The 22369-nt window shown below is 43.6% G+C and overlaps 1 protein-coding gene across 37 annotated transcripts in view; it reads left to right on the top strand.

Moving 5' to 3' along the window:
* The window catches only part of LPP (LIM domain containing preferred translocation partner in lipoma), a 352923-nt gene that overhangs the window by 111352 nt on the left and 219202 nt on the right, over window positions 1-22369 (top strand). For 28 of the 37 annotated variants that reach the window (XM_085587199.1, XM_085587213.1, XM_085587195.1 and 25 more), the window contains one exon: window positions 1416-1482. The exons of the other annotated variants lie outside the window; for them this stretch is intronic. The gene's annotated coding sequence lies outside the window, so the exon portion shown is untranslated. The remainder of the gene's footprint in view (window positions 1-1415; window positions 1483-22369) is intronic. 37 annotated transcript variants of the gene reach the window in all.

Raw genomic sequence — 22369 nt, 5'->3', positions numbered from 1 at the left:
ATAGGTTAGTGTTAGCTATTTGAAGTCTGAAGTCTGAAAGCAACATCAAACAGGGAGCAGAAAATGTATCATGCACAGAAGAATCTCTGGGATTTGCTTTTCCTTTTAAAAAATAATAGTAATAAATTCCAAACTGTTTGCATATGCTGTCTCCTCTGTGGTCAGGACACCTGTCTGCCTCTTTGCTGATACTTGATACAGGCTTACAGTGCTTGCAAAAATGTTAACGTGAATTTTTTGTCATGGCAAATATGAAAAGAATATCCAGTGTCTGTGTGGGCAGGTTCTCAGCAAATTTTTCTCTGCTTTTTGCACTTCGGTGTGGATCTGAAGCAACTGCTGAAATTCTGCTGCCCTTCCTTCACCAACACCAGGAGGGCAAAGCTGCTGCCCTGCCAGACCTGACTCTCCTGAGCAAGACAGCTGATGGTGGGGCTAATGAGTTTTAGCCTGGCTTCATTAAAAAAATAATATAGGCAACTGGCTCGAAGTGTCTCACCTTCTCTTTAATGACTTTTGATCCTCGGCTGATCTCAGGAAAATAGGGGTGAGGATGCAGTTAGGAGGAGATCACCTGGTGACACCAGGAGCGTGGTGGGCTGGGAGACCAGGGCTATGCCAAGGTGAACCTTTTGCTAATCATCACTAGTACTTTTTAAATTTGTTTCTTCTCCAAGACTGAGATTAAAGGAAATAGAAAACATCAGAGTAAGCTCAGATATCAATAAACTGGAAGTATTAAAGACTGCTGGTTGAAAGAATCTTGTGGTAACTTGAAAAAAACTATGTTTTCTCTTTAATTGTGTGTCTTTGGAGGCACCTAGAAAGGAAACCAGGGCTGAAGGTGGAGGTGGGGTTTGGGCTGTCCCACCCTGACTCTTTTTTCACAACAGCTGTGTGTTTAATGTGTCCCCTCTCTGCTGTGGTGCTCCTTGATGCTCGCAGGGCAAAGCCAGGGCTGTGGCAGTGACTCATGCTGGCCCTGAGCGCTGGCTGGGGCTGGGGAAGAAGAGGCCCTTTAATCATGAGAGGTAGAAGGGCGTCTGGTCAGGCTTTGAAAGAGACTTTGTTACCTGCAGCCTGTACGTCAGTGCCTTTCACCAGCTCTGCCGTGATTTAAAACAAGTAGCTTCTCTTCCAAATGAACCTCAGCTACCTCCACACTTGCTAAGATATAATCTGTGCTGCCAATGAGTGAAAAACCCCTGTATGGGTCAAAACAGGGACAGACTGACACATGACTTGTGTCAGAGGGGAGGAAAAAAGGCTATGGTCTCCTCTGTACAGGAGGGCAGCTGGCCTTACATGCCCTTTTGGGGCTGTTTTCTTGGCAAGGTATTACAGCCAGCTTGATTTACTTTCTGCTTTTATGGTGAGCAAAACATTGATTCTGACCTTTCTGTTTGCACCCACAGAGGTCCCTTAGAAGAGCCTGTCTGTACGTCTGACTGTGGGTGCCTGACGGGGCTGCCTTGCTTCCAGGTGAGAAATGGATCAGCTCCCAGGGCTTTTGGCAGCTGCTGAGTTTAGGGACAGTGGGAAGATCTCAGTACCATGTTCTTCAGCAGCTGATGGGCATTTCTCCAAAGACTGGGGTGGTGGGATGCCAGCCTGCCCAGGAGGCTTGAGGTGGTTTTACCGTTTCTGGGTTCAAGTTTGGAATTAGCAAACATACAGGCCCCTCCTGCAGATTGAGAGTGTTGCATGGGAACAATTGGTTGGTCCTGTGGGTAGTGTTGCTTTGACCTCTTTTTTGAACAAAGCTTTCCTGGGTGTGGACCTGAACTCATGCCCCATCCATGATGGCTCTCTGCAGGCTGTAGATGTTCCCAGCTGGTGATGGAGAGCTGTATTGTTAGCTGAATCTAACCGTGTTTCAGTGGACAAATAGAAATTGTGAGGAGCAAATTAATTCATTCATCGGAACTGCCAATCCTGTCAAATTCACTGGAGATATTTAGCTGTGGCTTAAAGGTTCACTGTGTGAGCCACCAGAAAGTATTATAGGAGTCCTTTGCTGGATTTTGTGTAGGACATAAACTGCCCTTGTGCCCTTCCCATGATACAGTGGTTTGATTGCAGAGCAGGACCAGTGTCAGGGCAGTGGGTCAGTCCTCAAGCCTCTCTCAGTTGTGCCACCCCAGGAGACAGAGAGGTGCTAGAGGTGCTGCAAAGCCATGGCAGTGGGGGGAAGAAAGCAGCTTGTGCAGCCCTGCTGAGAAGAGGAGAATATGAGTGACCAACTACCCTGGTGGTTTTACCAGTGGAGCTTCTTTGTTTGCTGTGATGTTACCTGACTTTAGGATCATGAGTCGGGCCAAAATCAGGAACAGTGAATCTTCACTCTGTTGTGTCACTGAATTTAATTGTGCTCTTATTCTTCTCTTTTGATACACAATGTATGTCCCTACTTTCTTCTTGAGTCTAATTTTTGTGGTTTTTTGGGGTTTTTTTGTGGGTAAATTATGTCTAGGTGGAGATGAGATTTCAGTATCCTGTTTACTGCAAACAGTTGGGGCCATTAATAAATGTTGACAGACAAAGACAGACCAGGGATTAATAAGTAGAGGACAGGAGATTAATAGCAAGAACATAGAATCTGGTTCAAGGCCTGATCTTCCCAGTTGCTGGGCTATGGAAGATTAATGGTTGCTCTTCTGTTAGTCTCACTCTTTCTGTGGTAGCTTTCCTGACTAGGTTTAATAAACCATCCCAGTGAGTTGGTATAAATATGAAATCTAGGAAGAAGCTTATTGTTAAATTAACTAAAGATGTCCTTATGTTAACTAAATGAAACAGTATTAGTTTTGCTTTCTTTGCTTTCTAGTCAGCACTTGAGCAACAACATCAATGCACTTGTGAGTGGTGAAGCCAGATTTTCAAGTACTTACAACTCCTCTCAAGACAAAAACGTATCATAAAATGTATTTTGTGAAGCAAGCTGTGTCTGACAAATTGCTTTTTCACTCTGTGTCCTGTGCAAGAGATTGATTTCACTTCCCTTGACTGGGTTTTCAGCTTCATTTCTGTGAAAAATTGGGCTCTTGACCTGTTGCATCTGGTCTCTCATTAGGTTTAGTGTGAGATTAGATCATTGCAAGAAAACACTAGCTTTTGCAAACAGCATTCCTGGTTAAATTTGTGGGAGAACTGTATAACATGGGACTGCATCACAGAAAGTTTTATTGTGATAGAAGGGTGTGTGCTGTTCATGGTATCCTATATAGAAAGTCAGCTTCAAACTCTTTCTTTTTAGGCTGGAACTGTTGATTTAAGCACTCCTGTAGTCTTTTGACCTCTGCCCTCAGGTATTTTCCAGTCTCTGCAAAGATGACCCCCAGCCCTTGGTGCATAAGGTTATAGTGATATATAGGTATGTGTATGGCCGAAGGAAGCAGCTGTGTCCCTGTAACAATGAGCGTGATGCAGCTGGGACTGATATCAGAACTTCATGCAGCAATAGCTGAATTTCTTTTCTGGGGAAGAAAGCCTGTGCACTGCTTTGGTGGCCCTGTGACAAAGCTTTCCCCCTCTTGTCTGCTCTTGCATACAGTGCCCTTGGCTTTTCAGAAGTTAATTGATTTGTCTATATTATGAGTCTCTCTTTAATTTTATTTGTGTAAAGAAGAACACACGCTAATCTTCCTCCAGAGAAATGTTTTGCATTGCTCCTCTTTGAACACTGGCCCTGGGTCTGCTGTTGCTTAATGAGTCTTTAAGTACACAGCTATGGTTCCCACGTGCTCCAGCCTTGACACACACATACTTGTACACCCACGTGCCTGCTCCCAGCTGAACCCAGCCCGCCCGCTGCTGTGGGATTTGTGTGCAAGGCAGCACCTCCCTGGGAAGCCCTGCGTGTGAGAGGGGCTTTATACCTACAGAGAGATAGACTGAGCCTCACATGAGCTGTCCTGTGAGTTGGAAGGGCTGTAACCTCTTTACCACCCTGTCCTCCCACCCCTGGCTTGTTTAAAGAGCGTCTGGAAGCGTGGATTCCTGTGGGCTCGCTGCCTGCGGTGGGGACCCGAGCGAGCGCCGAGCACTGAGCCCGGCACCCGATGCTGAATTACTGCCTGGAATGCCACTGGCTGCCAGATCCCTGATAGCTTGTTTTTAATGAAGATTCCTCCTGTAATTCCTAGAATATCTTTCAGTGTAAAAAAAAATGAGCGGTGTGTGTATTTTGCTGTGGGCTGAATTTTTTCCTGCTCTTCACAGTTCCCTCCGTGAACAGAGAGGAGGAGGAGGAGGGGGAAGCAGCTGACTGCTTTTTTTTGTTGTTGTTTTTGTTTTTCTACTTGACTTCTGTGAAATATGTGGCGATCAATCGCTCACGACTAACAAAATGTTTTTGTTTCTTTTTGCAAAAGCATATGGGAACTGCAAGAAAAGCATATGGGCGTTCTTAGGAAAACATATTGGTGAATGGACAAATTATAGCGGTGCCAATATGTTTTGGATGTCTGGCTAGACCACTACTACTGCCACACTTGCTGGCATGCAGACACATACACAAGATTTCCAGCGTGTGAGGGGTGTGTAGCTGCTCCCAGGGAAAGGCAGGCTGGGCTGGATCAAGCCCCTGCTGAAACAGTGCTGTGATCCATTTTTGGGGCACGTGGCAGCCTCATTGTGTCCTAGGGTAGGCTCTGGGCTCATGTTTATGGCAGTGTATCCATTCTGTCAGGAGACAGAGCCCAGAGATCCACTTGCAGCTGGCTGCAAGCAATGATAATGGTAACCATTTTTCTTTCCAAAGCACTGGACTGCAGTCCTCATAGCACCTGAGCTTCTTGCAAACAGCTAGGCAGCCTCTGGTTTTCCTCTGCTGCCCTAGCAAGATCTTTGTGGTAACTTGGGCTGTTATTTTTGATTTCTCCATCGAGTGGTCTACTTTTCAGGAAATGCAGAACATTGGCAGTATTGTTTCTGGTCCCAGTTCTGTTTGCCCTGGTATTGGTGATCCAGAGAAAGGGATCCATAAGTAGGGAGCTGTAAGGGGATTAAGTTGTCTAGGCTGGTGGACTCTGGTGGCTCACAGCATCCCTGCAGTGAGAGCTGCCCTGCTGTGGACCCCTGTCCATGATGTCTTGGATGGTAGCTCTGATGGGGCAGCCCTTCCTGCCCACCCCAGCAGTGAGGGAGTGCTGCCTCTCTCTGGGATGGGCATGGCTGGGCTGCAGAAGGGGGCCAAACACATGGGAGAAGACTGGGGGGATAAACAAGATGCACATCTGGGCAGCCATTGGGATGTTGCTTAGTTCATCTCTGTTATGAAACTGGCACTCAGATATTCTGAGTGGTAATTCAGCACCTTTTAGTGCTCTCCCTCTTTGCCAGCTTCAGGATGATTTGCTAGTGAGTAATTTTACATTATTTAATGTAGCCACTTTCCTTATAGTCTTTTGTTCTGTGAAACAATTCCTTATTTTATTATGCAAACAGTACATTAAGACCCTTGTGGGTCTGAGCTCCCAACAGTGCTTGAGATGAAGGCAGAGAAGTAGGTTATTTCAGAAATCATGACTCTCTCCTCTAGAAGCTTTCTTGGAGTTCTGCTTTAACTGCTTTTGATATTATATGTGCTTAAAAAAAAAGGCTAAAAAAATTCAGTACTTCCTAAATGTTATAGAGCTCAAAAAATACACTGTATGCCTTGTCACAATATTTAATACAGAGTGCTATTTACAGTAATGAATCAAAATGTCAGTTTTTAAAATATGAACTGTCAGAGTGTTCCTACTTCGCAGAAAACTTTGATATGACAGTTTGTTAATCATATGACTATTACATCAAATATGTCTAAGAGTACTTTTGCTCGACAAAGTCTTTTTTTATTCTTTTCCCCTCCTTTTTCCCTGTTAATTCTGGCAGGGTTGTTTGACTGAATGCACTCTAATTAGAGTTCAGAAGAATCCAGAGCTGAATGCTTTTGTTTATGGACAGAAGGGATGTGTCAGTGCCTGTGTTCTTGCTGGTCACGGTCGCCTAATCTTAGGTACAGCCTGGTTTGGATCACATCTCCCTTGTGAGCATGGTGGAGTGGTGCTGATACCTCTGGGGTAACTGCATTTGGGCAGCCGGGCTAAAACTGTCTCTTGAGTAATAAAATCTGGCTTGTACTGTAGCATTTCTAATCCCCACAGCTTTAGCATGAAGGCACAAGGAAAATAAAGATCTCGAGGCTGTCTGCGCATCCTCAATGAGCTGAAGGGCTGGTGGTGCAGGGCAGGGCTGGTGTTGTTTCTTGGGCACGAGGCAGGGGCTTGGAGATACCAAGGTCCTCTCCCCAGTGCCTTTGATTATTCTGGACCCAGGTCAAGGAGTGGGTTTGGGCTCTGATTTCCCTTCCATTAATTTAGACCAGAATGTTTAGCTTTTTTTTTATTCTTTTGTTTGCTTATCTGCAAAATGGGAGTAATTAATTGATATTAGTTAACTCATAAGTCTCCTTAAAGCCGATTAGTCAAACAACTGCATTTCTGGTGAAGACAAGAGAGAGCTTATGTAGATAATCATGCTTTAGAAAACAGCCTCTGGAAGGAGCAGTGGGCTCAGCATGCTAATGTGAGGACTGGAGGCCAGAGAGGAGTCCCAGGTGTAGCAGAGTCACGTACCTCTGCCCAGAATGTCTCTGTGCCACATTGCCTAAGGCTTCAGATGGATTCTTCCTGCTTGTTAAAACTCTCAGTTACCATTGCGTAGGTCTTACAAGTGCAATATTTCTGAGTTGGAGTTGGCCCAGCAGAGCTATGGGAATAGGAGGAGTCTAAAAAGGCAAAAGCTGTGTGTCAGCAGTCCAGAAAAGAGGAGTGTGGGCAGTGCAATACAGTAAATCTTAGAATAAAAAAATCATAGAAAGGTTTGGGTAGGAAGGGAACTTTGAAGACCCTTTAATTTGAATTCCCCTGTGATGGGCAGAGACCCCTTCCACTAGATCAGGTTGTTCCAAGCCCTGTCCAACCTGGTTTTGAACACTCCCAGGAATGGTGCATCCATAGTTTCTCTGGGCAATTCATTCTTAGGTCTTGCTGTAAAAAAAAAAAAAATATTTCTCAAGCCAAATCTGATGGTCTTGATTGCGGGTATTTCTGGGAGCCTGATTAACTTGGAATTTCAGCTGGGCATGTCTGTTAAATAACAACCTCAACACTTCCTCTGATGTTACTGAAGTGGTGATAAGGAGTTGTTTTCAGGGGTGTGGTCACATATTTAAGTTCACTTTTGAGCAGCACATCAGTGAGCTCTGGTGTGTGGAAGGCTCAGGTAAAGCTGCTGCACACATCTGATGTGCTGAGGCTCACTGGAAGGAAATTTGGGAAGGTGAGGGCAGTGCTGTAGCATTTGTCACATTCATATCCTTCTGATAGAGGAGGTGAGATAAAAACAGAAGGGAAGAAAGCAGGGGAAGGAGGTGCTGGTGAGTGAGGTGATGACAGCAGGAGAGGCTTTGCTAGTGGTGGTACCTGGTGTGGGCCACCAGGAAGGCTGAGAGAAGCTGTTGGGTGAGCCAGCCCCAAAAGGGCTCTTAGACAAACACAGGGGTGCAGAGGGGCTGCCAGCAGCAAGGGCCACTGGCAAGGTGTGTGTGAAAGCATCCCTTTCCAAGCCATGTCTTTGTCACCTCCATCGGGCCAGTGCTGCTGCGTTTCCTCATCCCACAGAGGAACGTTGATTATTACTCAATTTTCATTTTAGACAAATCACATTTTTAGCGCAATGATTTTTCTTTTATTATCGTTAGTGGAATGGGTGGAAAAGGAGCTCTAACAGATGTATGATTAGCAGGGCATGAAATTAAAAATGTTTGTGTACAAGGAAAAGGTTGTTTACTACCAAATTCCTCATTTGAAAATGAAGTGATACTAAGACTGGCAGTGCAATTCTGAAGAAGCCCCCCAGTCCTTTTCTGTCCGTCCCTCAGCAGCATTGGCTGAAAAGTAACAATATTTTTAATGTTACTTTTATTAAAAAAATAATAACACAATTGAAAAGTAAGTACCTGCCTTTGGAGGCAAATTATTTAAAGAGGTTTTTCTCATGCTCTGGCACTGAGGGAGTCAATTTAAGAAAATATTTTGACTGATGTTTAAGCCCCACTGATTAGGCTGAATTGAATATTTTATATCAAAATTCATTTGGGTGGAAAATAAGGTTCTGATTGAATAATTCTGAGTGTGGGCATGTACCTGGGTGAATAGCATGTATTGCCAAAAAGTTGAAAAATTCATATTTTCAGTTGCTGCTGCTACAGCATATGGAGAGGGATGCAGATTAGTATGTAGTAGTCAGTTCTTCCCCCATTTTGTGGGTCAGACTTGTAGTGGTTTTGCACAGGAATGGTTTCAGGCTCTGGTAGAAAGCCATCAGCTCTTTGATTTTTGTCTTAGAAATGTGGGGGTTTATCCCTGTAGAAAATATCTATGCTTTCACCTCCCCACATTGGTAATGAAATTTTTAGTTTGAGAAAATGATCTTTTTTTCTTAGGAGCTTTGCCTGTGATGTGCAATTCTCAAGTACAGTTGATCTTCCTTGATTTTTTAAAATTATCACAGAATCATAGAATATGCTGAGTTGGAAGGGTAGATGAGGATCATCAGGTTCAAGTCCTGGCCCTGCACAGGACACCCAAAAAATCACACCATGTGCCTGAGAGTGAATTTTAAAAGAACGAGGCTAAGAAGTGTGTGTCAGAAACATTTCATTTGTGTTATTCTGCTGAGATAAGCCTAGTCCTACCTAGGACTAAACATTTCCCAGGTACTTTGAATTCTCACCTATCTCTTCTTTGTCCTCTAAAACCTTTGTGGCCAAGGTCAAGGCTGACACTGGTTGAAGCCTGTTGGGCTGCTCATGTGTGAAGTTTCACCTGGGTGAGTGTTTGCAGGACCCAGACCTACAGCATCATCGTGATGGATTCTGCCTGCTGAGCCTGGATGGCACTGAGCAGAAAATAGGAAGAGGGCTAAGAGATTGTTCCTGCACTCTGGGAACAATTGAGACAGAAAATTGCTTCCAGGATTTCTTCACTTTTCCACAGAGAATAATCAGCCTGTGTAATTCTCTGCCACAGGAAATACTGCCTGAATCTGTTACTTAGACAGCAAGCAAAGTTCAGATAGCAGCCTGAATACCAAAGGTGCTGCAGAGCAGGGACTGGTCCTTACTCAGGGTGTTTTTTCCTGTAGTGTCATTTTTTAGCTGTTTATGTCATGGGATAATGCAGTGGTGTGACCAGTAGAACTGGTAATTGAATAATGGCTTCAATAGCCAGCGTGTTCTGGGTGCACATGTAGACTTTGGTGCCCTAAAAAAGAGGACAAATTTGTATGCTGAGCTTTTAAATGGAGTTTTGCTTAGCCTGGCACTTGGATTCTACATCTGAGATTGTGGGGGAGCTTAGAGCAATTCCAATGAGGTGATGGGTGTCTGGTAATTTCAGTCCTTCTCTTGGCTCGTTTTAATCTTTGCTTCATAGATGTCAGCAAATCACTACTTCTGCACCTTTCTTTGTTAATCTGGAGCATGGGGCAGCACTTGGGCTACTTGCTGGGGTTTGTGTTATGTTTCTAACAAGGCCTTTCAACCATGTGTTTTATTCCTACTTTTAGGGGAAATTATTTACATTTTTTTGAGTGAGAGTAGTTGTGGCCAAATCACTGTGTGAGCATTATACCTGCTGGGCTCCAAAATTTGATTCCTAAATTTCCATTAGTGGGTCATACTGGGCCAAAGGATATTGAACCGCTAGAACAGAAAGGAATAAAACAGAATGGAGCTGGTGTTTGGTTATGGGCTCTGGATGTCATTGTTCCTGACTGTTCATCTGGCTAATGTTTGCTTTTGTGTAGTATTTGTCTGTGTCTGTGCTTCTGTGCACATGGGGAAAAGGAGGACAAATATCACTGGGATGGATTAGCATTAAAAAATAGTTAACTGATCAAAGCCATAAAGCTTGTCCAAGTGAATTCTTCAGAGAAATAGTTCTGAGTTTCCCAAGCAGCCGCAGGCCATAAAAGCAAAGCATTATCGTTCAGAGATGCAAAAAATCCCCTTCTGTTGGAGTGTTGGACCTATTTGTTCCCTTTTAGGAGGGAATTCAAAATGTTTTCTTAATTTTCTTCTGAACAGCTCACTGCTATCCATCATGAGCCTTTGCCAGCTCTGCTCCCCCTCAGTTTTAACCCTCCACTGAGGTCTCTATATCCATACTTAAAAGTTTTGGATGCCTTTTGGCCCTGTGCACTTTTCTCTTAGTGACCACACCTTGTCTCTGAGCTCAGAATGTTGTAAAGGAGGGCTGGATCTTGTCCTCAGTGCCTTGGTGGAGGTGACAGGGAAGGTGGATGCAGATGGAGAGTGATACCTGGAAAGGATTTCCACACTTCCTGAAGGAATGGCCTGGGAGCCTTGTTCCTGGTGCCATGTTACTTGTTACTGGTGCTGCCCCAGCAGGAGCACCACCCCACCAGGTCTGCACAGCAGGTGGGACAAAGCAGGAGGGAATTTCCTTTCTCTCACATGGAGGAAAGCTGTTTGACTGCTCAAAGTTATTTGAGTCTCATACTGAAGGTTAAGCAACCAGCCTCTGGGAATTGGGCACATAAATTTGCTTTATGCTTATGAAAGTCTCTTTCACAGTATTTTGCTTTTTTGCTTCTGCTTAAGATGTAGAAAAGAATGAAGTGCTGGTGTATGGTCCATACACAGGGTATTTGGATGGCATGGTCATTAATAGGAATGAAAATGATACTGTGGCGTTTCAGAGCTTGCCAAGAAAAAAAGAAAGGGAAAACTCTCAGAAGACACAAAATGCTTTGTAGCTGGAAGTGCCTGTTGCCCTGTGAGGCCTCAGCTGTCCTTTTTAGTCCCAGTCTTCTATTATTGAAAATCTTTTTTCTTCCTAATATCTACTAGCTTTTTAATACTGCTTAATTGTATGCATGCCCCCCCAAAAGAAAGCCACACATTTTTCTGCTTTTGGAAATGTTCAACTTTAGGGCCCCCAGGAGGGTGTTAATGGCTGTGTCCCGGTTGCCTTTCAGGCAGAGAATTCCACTTTTACTTTCCTTCTGAAATCTGGAGTATCATTCTCCAGATAACTAAATTTTAATATAACCAAATTTAAAGTGTGTGTGTGAGCATATATATAAAATTATTGTCTTTAATCCTGAGTCCTAAGTATATTCTGGTAGAAATTGAGGTCATCTTTGTAACAGGTGGGCAAGTGCGTGGAGAGCAAAGCTGTGTCTGAGGGATAGGGCTGCAGCTTTGGAGATGGATTAGATGTTTTCACAAGTGTGGGCATGGCATTCTTGGGTTCCATGTACACACATCCTTGGTTTCTGTGGTAGAGCAGAGATGATTTACCCACATAGCAGGGCCATTTGCTAGGGTGAAGTCATCAGTGTGTTTCTGAAGCAATAGAGAAGTATACCCATATACAGGATAGTGCAAAGTAAAAGGGAAGCTCATCCTTCTCCAAGATTGTGCTTTGGCCTCTGCTATAGGCCACATCCTACCCTCAGATGGGAGCAGTGCTCAGCTGTTGATAACATGAGGAGGAATTGAATCAGAAGCCCAGGGCCCTTCTGCAGAGGGAAACCATTGCAAAACAAAGCCAGGGTGTGAATTTAAAGTGCAATAGCTGTTCCAAGCGTGCTTCTCATGTGGGCAGTCTTATTCTGCTCTGAGAGGGCCTTTGTGCAGTTCTGCTTCATCTGATGCCAAAGGCACTCTGAGTGCAGAAAGAATGCCCACACAGGGAGTGGATAGCTTTTCCAGGCTATTTCACCAAGCTGAAGAGTCCCAGGAGATGCCATGTTTTCATGTCCCCATGAATGTTGCAGGAGCCTACCCATCATTCAGCTCCCTCTCCACTCCAGCTTTCACAGGAGGGCTTTGTGGTGGGTGTGTGGTGGAGCTGTGCCTTCTGGACCCTGCCAGGTGCAGCATGCATCACTCATTTGCTTGAATTTTTGGGGCTAATCCCTGAGGATCTTGGTCTTGTCTGGGCACTCGTGGTGTTGCAGTTTGGCACTGTCCATCAGGGCCATCACCTCTTGTGGTGTGTCCAGGCTGCTGAAAGGACTCCTGTGAGATCGTGCCTATGTTCACGTGTTGTTCCTTTTCCTGTGAAATTGCCAAGCAAACCTGTGCACTGGGTATGATCGTTGTCTGAACACTGTTGAAGAGGGGAAAAAAAAAAAGCCCATCTGTTCCACAAAGAGGCAGTGTAAAGAGCAGGCTCTGTGACTAAATAAATTCACATCTGTTTAGCAGAACCATCAAATGGTGAGCAGAGGGGCCTAATGCGAATCACATGTTGAAGCCACAAGTATGAGTGAGATGAGCTGCAAAAGAGAGAGCCTGGAAGTGTTGATCCATGTGAGCAACTGTTGATTTCTCTCCTTATTCTTTGCCTCTACCAGGATCCTGAGCTAATGATGCAGAATAAAAAAATCAGGGATGTCTATGCATACTTATGTGTGTAAGTTTGTATTCGTTGCATGATTAATTTACCTTCCTACCGTATTTTGAGCCATTAGATCATAACTCCAATTGGAAGGGCTCTGGGTGATGCAGGAGCTGCAGAGAAGGGACAGTGGGGCTGACATGAAGAGAGCAGGTGAAGCTGTTCCCTAGTCGAGGTGCTTCATAAAAAAATTGCCCTGGGGTATCTTGTTTTAAAAAGGAGATTGACTTGGCAGTGATTTCCTTGTGCTGATGTCTCCATCAGTGTCACCTCAAGGAACATGATAGAGAATCTAGAAGCTTCAAAGGGTAGGTTATCCCTTTACATGCTCAAGCTAATTTCAAAATAGATATCTCTGTACCAGTCCTAACAGACTGCATCTTTCCATGGATCAATGGACTTTGCTGCTTAGATTTTTCCCTTAGTGTTTTAAGCCCTGCAGAAACAAAGGGCAGCTCAAGTTTCTGTATTGGTTGCATTTGCAGTTTATTTTTCTTTTGTGCCAAGAACATATCAATACAATTTCAAAACGCTATATTTTGTGACTTGAGGCAGCAGTTTCTAACTTAAAAACAAGAAGGCTTTGGGGAGGTACACACAGCTCAGGTGCTTTAGTGAAGGTTATTTTACTGGTCTCTATAGCCCCTTAGTGTCTATGCAGAGGAGCAAGCATCTCCTCTCCCACAGGACCTCATGAAAGAAACACACAGTGATTTTAGTCTCAAATGTGGTTTCTTGATGCTGCCTTGCCTTTTGTCCTAGATATTTTGCAGCAAATGAGGGCAAACTTGCAGAAACAAGGAGTGGTGGAAGACAGGCTGTTAGACCTGATTTGCACAGATCCTGCTCTCCTGCAGCTCAGGCTGCTCTCTGTGGCTGACAGGGAGCTGTGTACAGCTCACCTGGGATGTGAGCTCTGCAGGAGCTGCTGGAGGTAATGAAGCACTTAAGGGCTGATGTGTTGAAGGTCCCCGAGGAATGATTAAGGTGTTGGCAGCTGTGTTACTTTGAAAGAGAAATATGTGCATTACACAGCAGAGGCATGCTGAAATGCCTTTCAGATGCTTGGTTGTGTATGGGAACATGCTTTGCCTCAGACCTGAGAGATAGTGGTAGCAACTATTGAAGGGCATTTGATAAATGGAGTTGTGTGTGCACTTACCAGCTGCAGGACCCAGCTGCTTGACCCAGCTCAAAAATGAGTGGTTGCAGGCAGCATATAAAAATCTTTGGATATATTGAAAGTTTTGTTCTTCCTTTCAAAAGTACCCTCATGATTCATGTCCTCTCTTCCATCACCCCCTGCCAGTCTTTTTGGAGAAAGTGCAGTGAAGGTAAAAGAGAATCAGAATATTTTCCTGGAGACTGTCAGATTTGAGCTGTTCCGCATCTAGGGAACTGATGTGGCCAGTCTAGTATGAAAAATCTTTTGTCACAACAAAACTTCCTACTGATTTTTGGAAAGGGGAACAAATGATTAATTTGGATGGTCAAAAATAGAAGGCAGCGAAGCAATAGCGGTGGAGCAACTGGGGTGAGCATTTTAGCAGGATGAGCTTGTTTAGCAAAATACAAGGCTAGTGTGGATGCCTGGCTGGGTTGACTTCATTGCTGGTACTGTGGTTTGCACCAGCTGGGGAATTATCTCCCAGAGCTTTGCATATCACTGTTCTTGAATGAATGGACACTTCAGTTAAAAGGGGAGAGCAGCAGTTTCTTGGGCTGGTGCTTGGTGCTTTTATAAGTTTCAAAGTTGAATTGAAAATCAAATTTCAAGCACTTGTCTTCTGTCATGAGTTTCTTTTCAGAGCAGAACTAATGCTCTATGGATACTACACCAGAGCTTTATCTTCATGCACTCCACAGTGTCATGATCAACATTGCTTTTGCTCTTAATATTCCTCTTCACCCATTTTTCTGTGCTTTAAGAACACCCCCTTGCCCTATCTTTGAACAGGTGTCTTCTTAATGAGCTATATGTCATGTTTATTGCAAATAGCATAGGGGTAGCTAACACCACCCTGTGACCTACCCTTCTATCCATGTGGCTGTGGCATTGTGGAGCTCCTCCAGCTTAGGCACCATCTCAAAATATTTTATTAATCTTTATTTCTTGACAAAAGGATGTGGAGTAGGCAGTGAACACCCAGTCAAATAGGAGTCCAATGTGTACCATGGTTGTCAATAAAATAAACTGCATATAGGACTGCTTCAGGAGGAGCCTGAACTGTAGGCTGAGATGAGTTATTGCTCACCTTTCCACACTACTGCTGAGGCTGTTACCCAGTCTTGAGTCCACTGGTTGAAATGGGATTTTGAAGAGATGGAAAGAGTCCAGAGGAGGGTCAGTCAGGGGCTGAGAGCACATGGCCTACAAAATTATGCTGGGAGAGCATTGGCTTCTGTCTCTGGTGGAAAGGAGGCAAAGGAATGATCCAATGGCAGCCTGTGACTAGGGGGCCTTTCCTTCTGAACATATCAGAGCCAAATGCTTCTGTCCAGATGGCCAAGTAAAGTGCTGTGAACATGCATAATTGATTGGGAGATTCAGCTGGAGAGCTGGAAAAGCATTTTCTTTGGGAAAATAGTGTAATACTAGTGCAAGTCACCAGGTAGCAAGGGATTCTTAATTTTGGAGGTTTTCCAGGACAAAGCCACAGCAAGCTTTACCTAGAGTTGGTGATAATTTAGTCTCCTGCTGAAAGCAGAACTTTGTAGCTTGCAGAGATCCTCTGTCTTTCCTGACAGTACTGCAGGCTTTCAGCTTCTTTAAAGAGGAAGCAATTTAATTGCTTTATTTTTTACTTTGTGTTGCAGAAGAGAGACAAGAAGACATTGGGGTGCTCGTGTGTTGATGATGTCAAGTCCCCCGTTGTCATGAAACTCAAGAGAAATGTAGTCTTTTTCCTGACTGTTTATACAAAGAATTTTGTGTACTTCTTTTCTTATAGTTTTCATACACTCAAATATCTTGCTTCCATTAGCAATTTCTCTGCAGCTTCAATTTCCAGTCATCTGGCAGCAATCACTCTTCTGTGTTTTAAGATACAGGATTTTCCATAGAAAACGGTCTATTTCCCATGGTTATTTGCAAAGTGCTATAACCTGAGCTACCAAAACCAAGACACAGGTTGGTGCAGTGCTCAGGAAGAATTCATCCAGGGATTTGTCATACCTGAAGCTGTGACTTCCAGGATGTCTTGGGATATGAGGGAGGAAAAGTGGATCACATGGGAGGAAGAGAATCCAGGATTGAAGATTTTGGTCCTGGACACTGTTCCTGCCCATTAATTTATTTAATTGCTTGATTTTTAGGCAATACACTGCCAAAGTGTGGATTCCACTGCCAGCTCCATGAGCTGTCAGGAGAAGGTTATGGTGGTGATAGACATGCTTCCTTTCTGAGTGGGGCCTGTGCTGTGCCTGTGTTCTGAGCTGCAGGTCCTTTTCCATTCACAGAAATCCTCTTGATGGCTTGGGGTTCAGAGTGCCAGTAGGAAATGTGTGTTCTTCCAGATGAGACAACATCTGACTCTTCCTGCAATTACAGCTGTTTTAGAAGAGGAGTGAAGTGCAGGGAGCCCCATCATAAATACAAAACCCACCTACACCCAACCTTGCTGGGTAGGACCTCAAGCTCAGCACTGTTTCCTTGTTCACTCCATCAGTTTCCCACTGAGCTCAGATCCCTGCTGTTTCTCCCCAGGCTGAGCCACACACACTGCTCTGCAGAGCTAATACAATTATCTGTGTGTCAATATGCTGCCACGGTCCCATTTGGTCCCACTGGGGTCTTGTTGATATCTCACAGCTGAGCTGCATGTTTAGTTCTGCACAATTCCTCCTTGTTTACAGCCAGCATCAGCATCCAAAGTACCTGAATTTGTTCCAACAGCCTTAACCTTGCCATTTCTTGTTGTCCTGTTTTCTTTTCACTTAAGTGAGACTCTTGATATGCCTGATTTCAGTACTTCTCCATCAGTTGGGAAGTCCAGTCCCTTAATAATTTCATTTGATGGATAAGCTCTGTCTTGGCAGTTCCTTACTGAAGTAGGAAGCCAAGTATTGAACTGAGCTATAGGCAAGACATTGAATACAGGCACAGAAGGAATAAAGGCAGTGTTTTTTGGCAGAGGAGTCTTGAAAATAAATTGTATGCAGGAAAATAGTATTTGTGTAAGGGAGCTCATGATCTGAGAATCCTAGAATAACCTTTCTGCATAATTCCTGATTTTGCTGTCTCTTTTAATATATTTCCTCTCTTATTTTATATACAAATTTCTGAAACATCTATCTCAAATTTTTTTTTTTTTTTTGCTACAGCAACATCCTCACAAACATGTAGGTCAAGTTATCAGGGAAAGAGGCTATAACAATTGGAAGAAATCTGGCTGACTCAGAGCTAACTTCTGGTTTAGGTCCTTAGGTTCAGGAATAAAATGTATTTGAGTAAGCCAGCAGGTCTGCCTCCTCTGTTACAATTGCCTTGGGATTTGTTGTGACCACAAGCAGCTGAGGCCTTGGATTCGTGTTTTATCCAATATGATTATGTTTGGAGTAGCTGAGGATTGTCTCATGCCACAGAAGCCAAGAATCAGCTTACTCTCTGGTGAAATTGCAATGCAGTCATTAGAGTTGTATTAGATTATATAGATCTATCTATCTCCAGGGAGCCAGTATGATCTCTTTGTTTCAGTTCACATGGACAACTCAAGTTCAATTTATTGGGATTTTAAAGCCTAGTTTGTCATCAGACACCAGGATGTGACATGGCTGTAAAAGGAAGATCTCATTCATCAGCTTTTATGCATGTGTTTTGCAGCAGCAGCCAAATTCAAATAGCCAGCATCTAATCCCAAAACTCCTAATGCAATTATATTGGGAAAGAAAAGAAGTTTTATGTTTAGTTTGCCCTTCTACCTTTTCCACTACGGAAGCTGATGCAAGAAAAATGAACTAAGGGAAATCCAAGGGTAGGTTCTTGGTTGATATCCTAATTGTTCCAGAGGCAGGGTTTTGAAGTAGGAATGATTGTGACATTGGGTTCATATCTCATGAACTATTTTCATGATGACGTTAACTTTTGTCAAGTATCTTTGTACCAGAGAGACTGTTCTTTAAGTCTCCACTACACATTTGCTGTCTTCCTTTTATGTCTCAGTAATACTGTACAAGTTGTAGTGACTTAAGAGTGTACAATGAAAATCACATCTCAAACTGGCATGGATCTGATGAAAAATAAATGAACTGTGGATGCAGCTAGGGGAAAAAAGTTACTTTCCAAATATTGGTTATTTACTTAAAAGAATAGGCACAAGCTCTGTTCATTTGCTAATTATTGCATCTAGAAAATAAGGAATATAATGTTGCATTGACAGTAGATGATATTGCTGGCATATCTTAACTGGAATACAATATATTGCTGCAAACTGGAAGGAGCTGATGAGTCCCTCGAAGTCAGGGAGGCAGTGCAGAGAGACCTTGATAAATTAGAGGATAGAGCAGTCATCAGCCTTATGAAGTTCAACACGAAAAAATGCCAGATTCTGCACCTGGAATGGGGCAACCCTGGATGGATAGACTGGGAAGGAGAGGTTAGAGAGCAGTGCCATGGAAAGGGACCTGGGGGTCTTGGTTGGTGGCAAGTTGAACATGAGCCAGCAGTGCACTGGCAGCCAGGAGGGCCAAGCGAGTCCTGGGGGCTTCGCCAGCCAGGCAAGGGAGGGGATTGGCACACTCTGCTCTGGCCTGGCCTCATGCTGAATATTGTGGACAGTTTTGGGCACCACCGTCTAAGAAACTATTAGAGAGTGTCTAAAGGAGGGTAATGAAGATGGTGAAGGCGCTTGAGGGGAGGCTCTATGAGGAGCAGCTGAGGGCACTTGGTCTGTTCAGCCTGGAGGAGCTGAGGGGAGACCTCTGCACTTCCAGCCTCCTCCCGAGGGGAAGAGGAGGGGCAGGCACTGATCTCCTCCCTGTGCTGCCCAGGACAGGACTGAGGGAATGGCCTGAAGCTGTGTCAGGAGAGCTTTGGGTGGGATGTCAGGAAAAGGTTCTGCCCCCAGAGGGTGGCTGGGCACTGGCCAGGCTCCCCAGGGCAGGGGTCACAGCAGCAGCCTGGCAGAGCTCCAGAAGTGTTTGGGCGATGCTCTCGGGCACATGGTGTGACTCTTGGGGATGGTGCTGAGCAGGGACAGGAGTTGGACTTGATGATCCTTGTGGTCCCTTCCAGCTCAGCAGGTTCATGATTCTGTGAAACGCTTCTGAGTGGAGATGAAGTCATGGATGTCGGTCTGAGGTTTTTGAATCACAAAATAATTTATTTTGATCCCTCAAGGGATCTCTGGAGGTCATCTGGGCCAACCACTTCCTCATACCAGGATGCACTTTGAATTTAAGTCAGGTCTTCTGGATGATCCCATGGAAGTTTGAGTGAAGCTGTTAAAGCCATAATGAAATATTACCAGATTATATTCTTCAAGGAGTAATTAATCAGTGTTCTAACTAGGTTTCTTTGTCCTTTAATTTCTCTGATTACATTAGTGATGTCCCATAGCAGAAAATAGGTAAATGGTCTCAGTCCTGTTTGACTGAAGAAGTGTCTTTGATTTCATTTACTTATTTATTTATTTTACTTTGAGGGAATTAGGATGAGGATACAAAACCTTGCCTTATCCAGGCAATCAAAATAAACTATGACTCTGAGAGGCAGAGTTGAACTTGCTCCAGCTGATACCTGCTGTGAAAGACTACAGTAAAGCATTAGAAAATGTGCATAAACCATGTAAAATTGGTGCAAGCAAAGAAACCTGATCTTGAGGAGGTATTTGTCACAAGAACTTGGAGTCCACCTGTGTCAAGTTTGCCTAGGGTCAGGAAGGCAGTCACTGGAGGGTGATGGTGTTTTCCATTCCTCTTCATCACCTCTCAGTCTCATGGTGGCTCAGTTGACTCTTAGAGCTTCACTGCTCACTGGTGGTAGAGGCCACACCAGCACCACACACAGGATTCCCAGTGCTCAGAGTTGTTCCTGGAACTTTGTGATGAAGGTCAGGAGTCGGTTTGCTGTTGGGGGTTTTGAGGGAGGAGCATTATTGTGCTGGTTAATATTGCAGGAGTTAAATGCGATTAGAGATGTTGTGCAGATCAGCAATGATTAAGGGAGTTTCCAAGGACTCCCAATTCCCCAAATCACATAATTTGCCATATGATGTAAAATTGATGAGAATAAGTAGTACCATATGGGAAAAGCATCCCAGGAGGGCTTGTGCTGAGTTTATAAGTACCTATGGCACTTCCTACGTTTGGTTAAAGACCTTTAATGAGACCTGAATTTTGACATTATACTCTCTTTTGAAGGCCACAAGAAGTAGAAGAGCATGGCTAGAGACCATGTGCCATAAATGAAGAAATAAATTCATTTAACCTTCAGAGGGGAACAGTGCCAAGAAAAACAAGCAGCTTTGGGAGTTTGTAAGGAGCAAATCTCTCTGGTCAGCCTCAGTCACTGCATTTGACTAATTAGAAGACTGGAGGTGAAAAGGACAAAGCAAAGGACTGTATTTTAACAGGGCATTTGAGGTTTGTGATTTGGGGAATTTCAGGCAGAAAAATAAAGACAAATCGGCTTAGAGGAGAGACATGCAGACATATAGGCTGCAGCTCTAACAGAAAGGGGCAACGGGTGGCATGATTTTTGCATTGTGAACGATGTCCCCTTTGTTTAGCTCTAGAGCTGTTCTTTAAAATTCATTTGGAAGGTGATGTAAAGTCAAAACTTTTCTCTTGGAGTTCTTGGAGGGAAGAGGAGAAAGAGTGGGAAGGATGCAGTTTGCCTTTCTACATTTAGTGACAAACTTGATTTATCATGGGAAGGTTATGCTTGTATTGTGTATCAGAGAAAAGCCCCAACACAACTTTCAATTGCATCTCCTGTCAACAAACAATAATTCCCTATATCAGGTCAATCTCTTGGCCTTAGGCATAATAGTTCACTGTGCATGGGTGATATTAAGACAGAACATCACAGACCTACATCAAGCTAGTGAATTTAGGAAGGCGTGGGATGGAAGACAGAACAGACAGTCTGTAAGCACAGACGGTTGTTGCTCATTTTTTGTTGAATACTGTTGCTACCCACTATGAAGCATTAGCTTAATTAGCTCAGGGACAAAATCTTCTGTCTTGGTGAAGTCCATCAACATCCAAGGAGTATTTGGTCCATGTTACAAATAGGAAAATGAAATGGAGATTTATTTGGGTACAGTCTAATCACAGAAAAGCCAGCCTGTCTCAGAGATGAATGTACTTAACAATTTCAAAAGTAGACAAATTGGTACTCTACCCTTCCATTGCTTATCACACGTAAGGAGAAATTGACTTGAAACCCTCAGTTTTTTACCTTCGCTTCTCAAAGGTGAATGACATCCTGTAATTAAAAGCAAAAACAAGCTCTTATGCCCACACATTTGAAAAAAGAAAAAAGCAGTGAAAAAACCTTGTCAGGCTGTTATTACTGCATGGTATTATCTGCTATTGATATTCCTGATCTGACATTTTTAGATAATGCGGTCTCAGCTTGGGATTCGTGGATTCCAGTTCCTCTGCTGTGGTATATTCTTTCATGGTTAGAATTTTCTGAATTTACAGCATTAAGATTGGCCTAATGATAGAACCAGAACACACTTTTTGCCTTATTTATGCAGTGTGATTTCACTGTTTGCTTTTAATGCTATTTATCATGGTTAGTCTGGTCTTATCCTTTGCCTCCAAAAGTAGGTGATGACTAATGCTTCCAAGGAAGGAAGGATAACAGAACCTCAGACGTCCACAGCTGATTTCAGTCAGGTTTTTGTTTTTGATATTATTCATCATTTTACCTCTTCTATTTGAAGTTACTATTCTTAAAAATGGTCTTACGCCATTAACCACCATTTCACAAAAGGTAGCTGGAAAATTGAAGAGAATTCAGAGTAAACACGCATGAAAAAATCAAGAGAAACCTGCCTTTTACAGGGAGTTTAATTGATACTTAATTTAAATGTTTTGTTTTGATTTAAGGAATGATCTGGTTGCATTCTGAAAAGATCTACATAAGGAAGAGAGGCAAGTCTGTAATGTAGATGACAGGAGCATAACAAAATGCAATGGTTGGAAGTGGATCTAGCTAAATTTTAAGCCAGACATAAAGGAGAATCTGTGATTATGGTGCTTAATTTTTTGTCCAAACAATTTACCTAATGCTGTGTTGGGTTCTTCAACACTTTAATTCTTTCAGTTGAGGCTATGTATGCTTTATAACAAATAATGTTTAGCTCCACAGAAGTTATGCAGTAGTTGGGGATGGTTCAGGGTTAGTCAAGATGATCAATGAGAGGCTTTCAAAGTAGTGACACAGAGAAGATTTAAGGGATTTTCTGGGGGGGATGAGGCAGTGAATTTGGGAAGGGGGTGTTGCCAGAGTGGTCAGTGAGTAAAGAGTCACAGAAGAAGCTTGTAGCAGTCAGGTCAGGAAGGGAGCTGTGAGGTACAGCTGACCAAGGATGGCTGTGGGAGGGTGGCAGGCAGACATTCAGAAGGCTTTGGCCAAGGCAGAGAGAGGTGTGGCACTGACAGGGGAGAAAGGTGCTGACAAATAACCTTGCTGTGTTAATTGTTGTGTGGCTCGATCTACTGAGGTTTGCCGGGAAGGGGCTCACTGAATACAAACAGTGCCTGACAAATTACTTGCTTGGAGCAGAAATGTAAGGGCAGCTGTAGATTTCATCTGAGGGTTAACATTTCAGTGAAAATTAACTTTTAATGGAAGAAGATAGCTCAAAAGTGAAACGTGTTTGCTGGCTGTGTTGCTGGCTGGCCAGAAAAGCACTGCTGTTACCTCTCCAAGTGCA

Source organism: Lonchura striata, chromosome 9, assembly GCF_050655825.1.
Source record: "Lonchura striata isolate lonStrDom1 chromosome 9, ASM5065582v1, whole genome shotgun sequence".
NCBI lineage: Eukaryota > Metazoa > Chordata > Aves > Passeriformes > Estrildidae > Lonchura > Lonchura striata.
The sequence above is the reverse complement of the archived record's forward strand: the minus strand, read 5'-3'. Positions and strand labels throughout refer to the sequence as shown.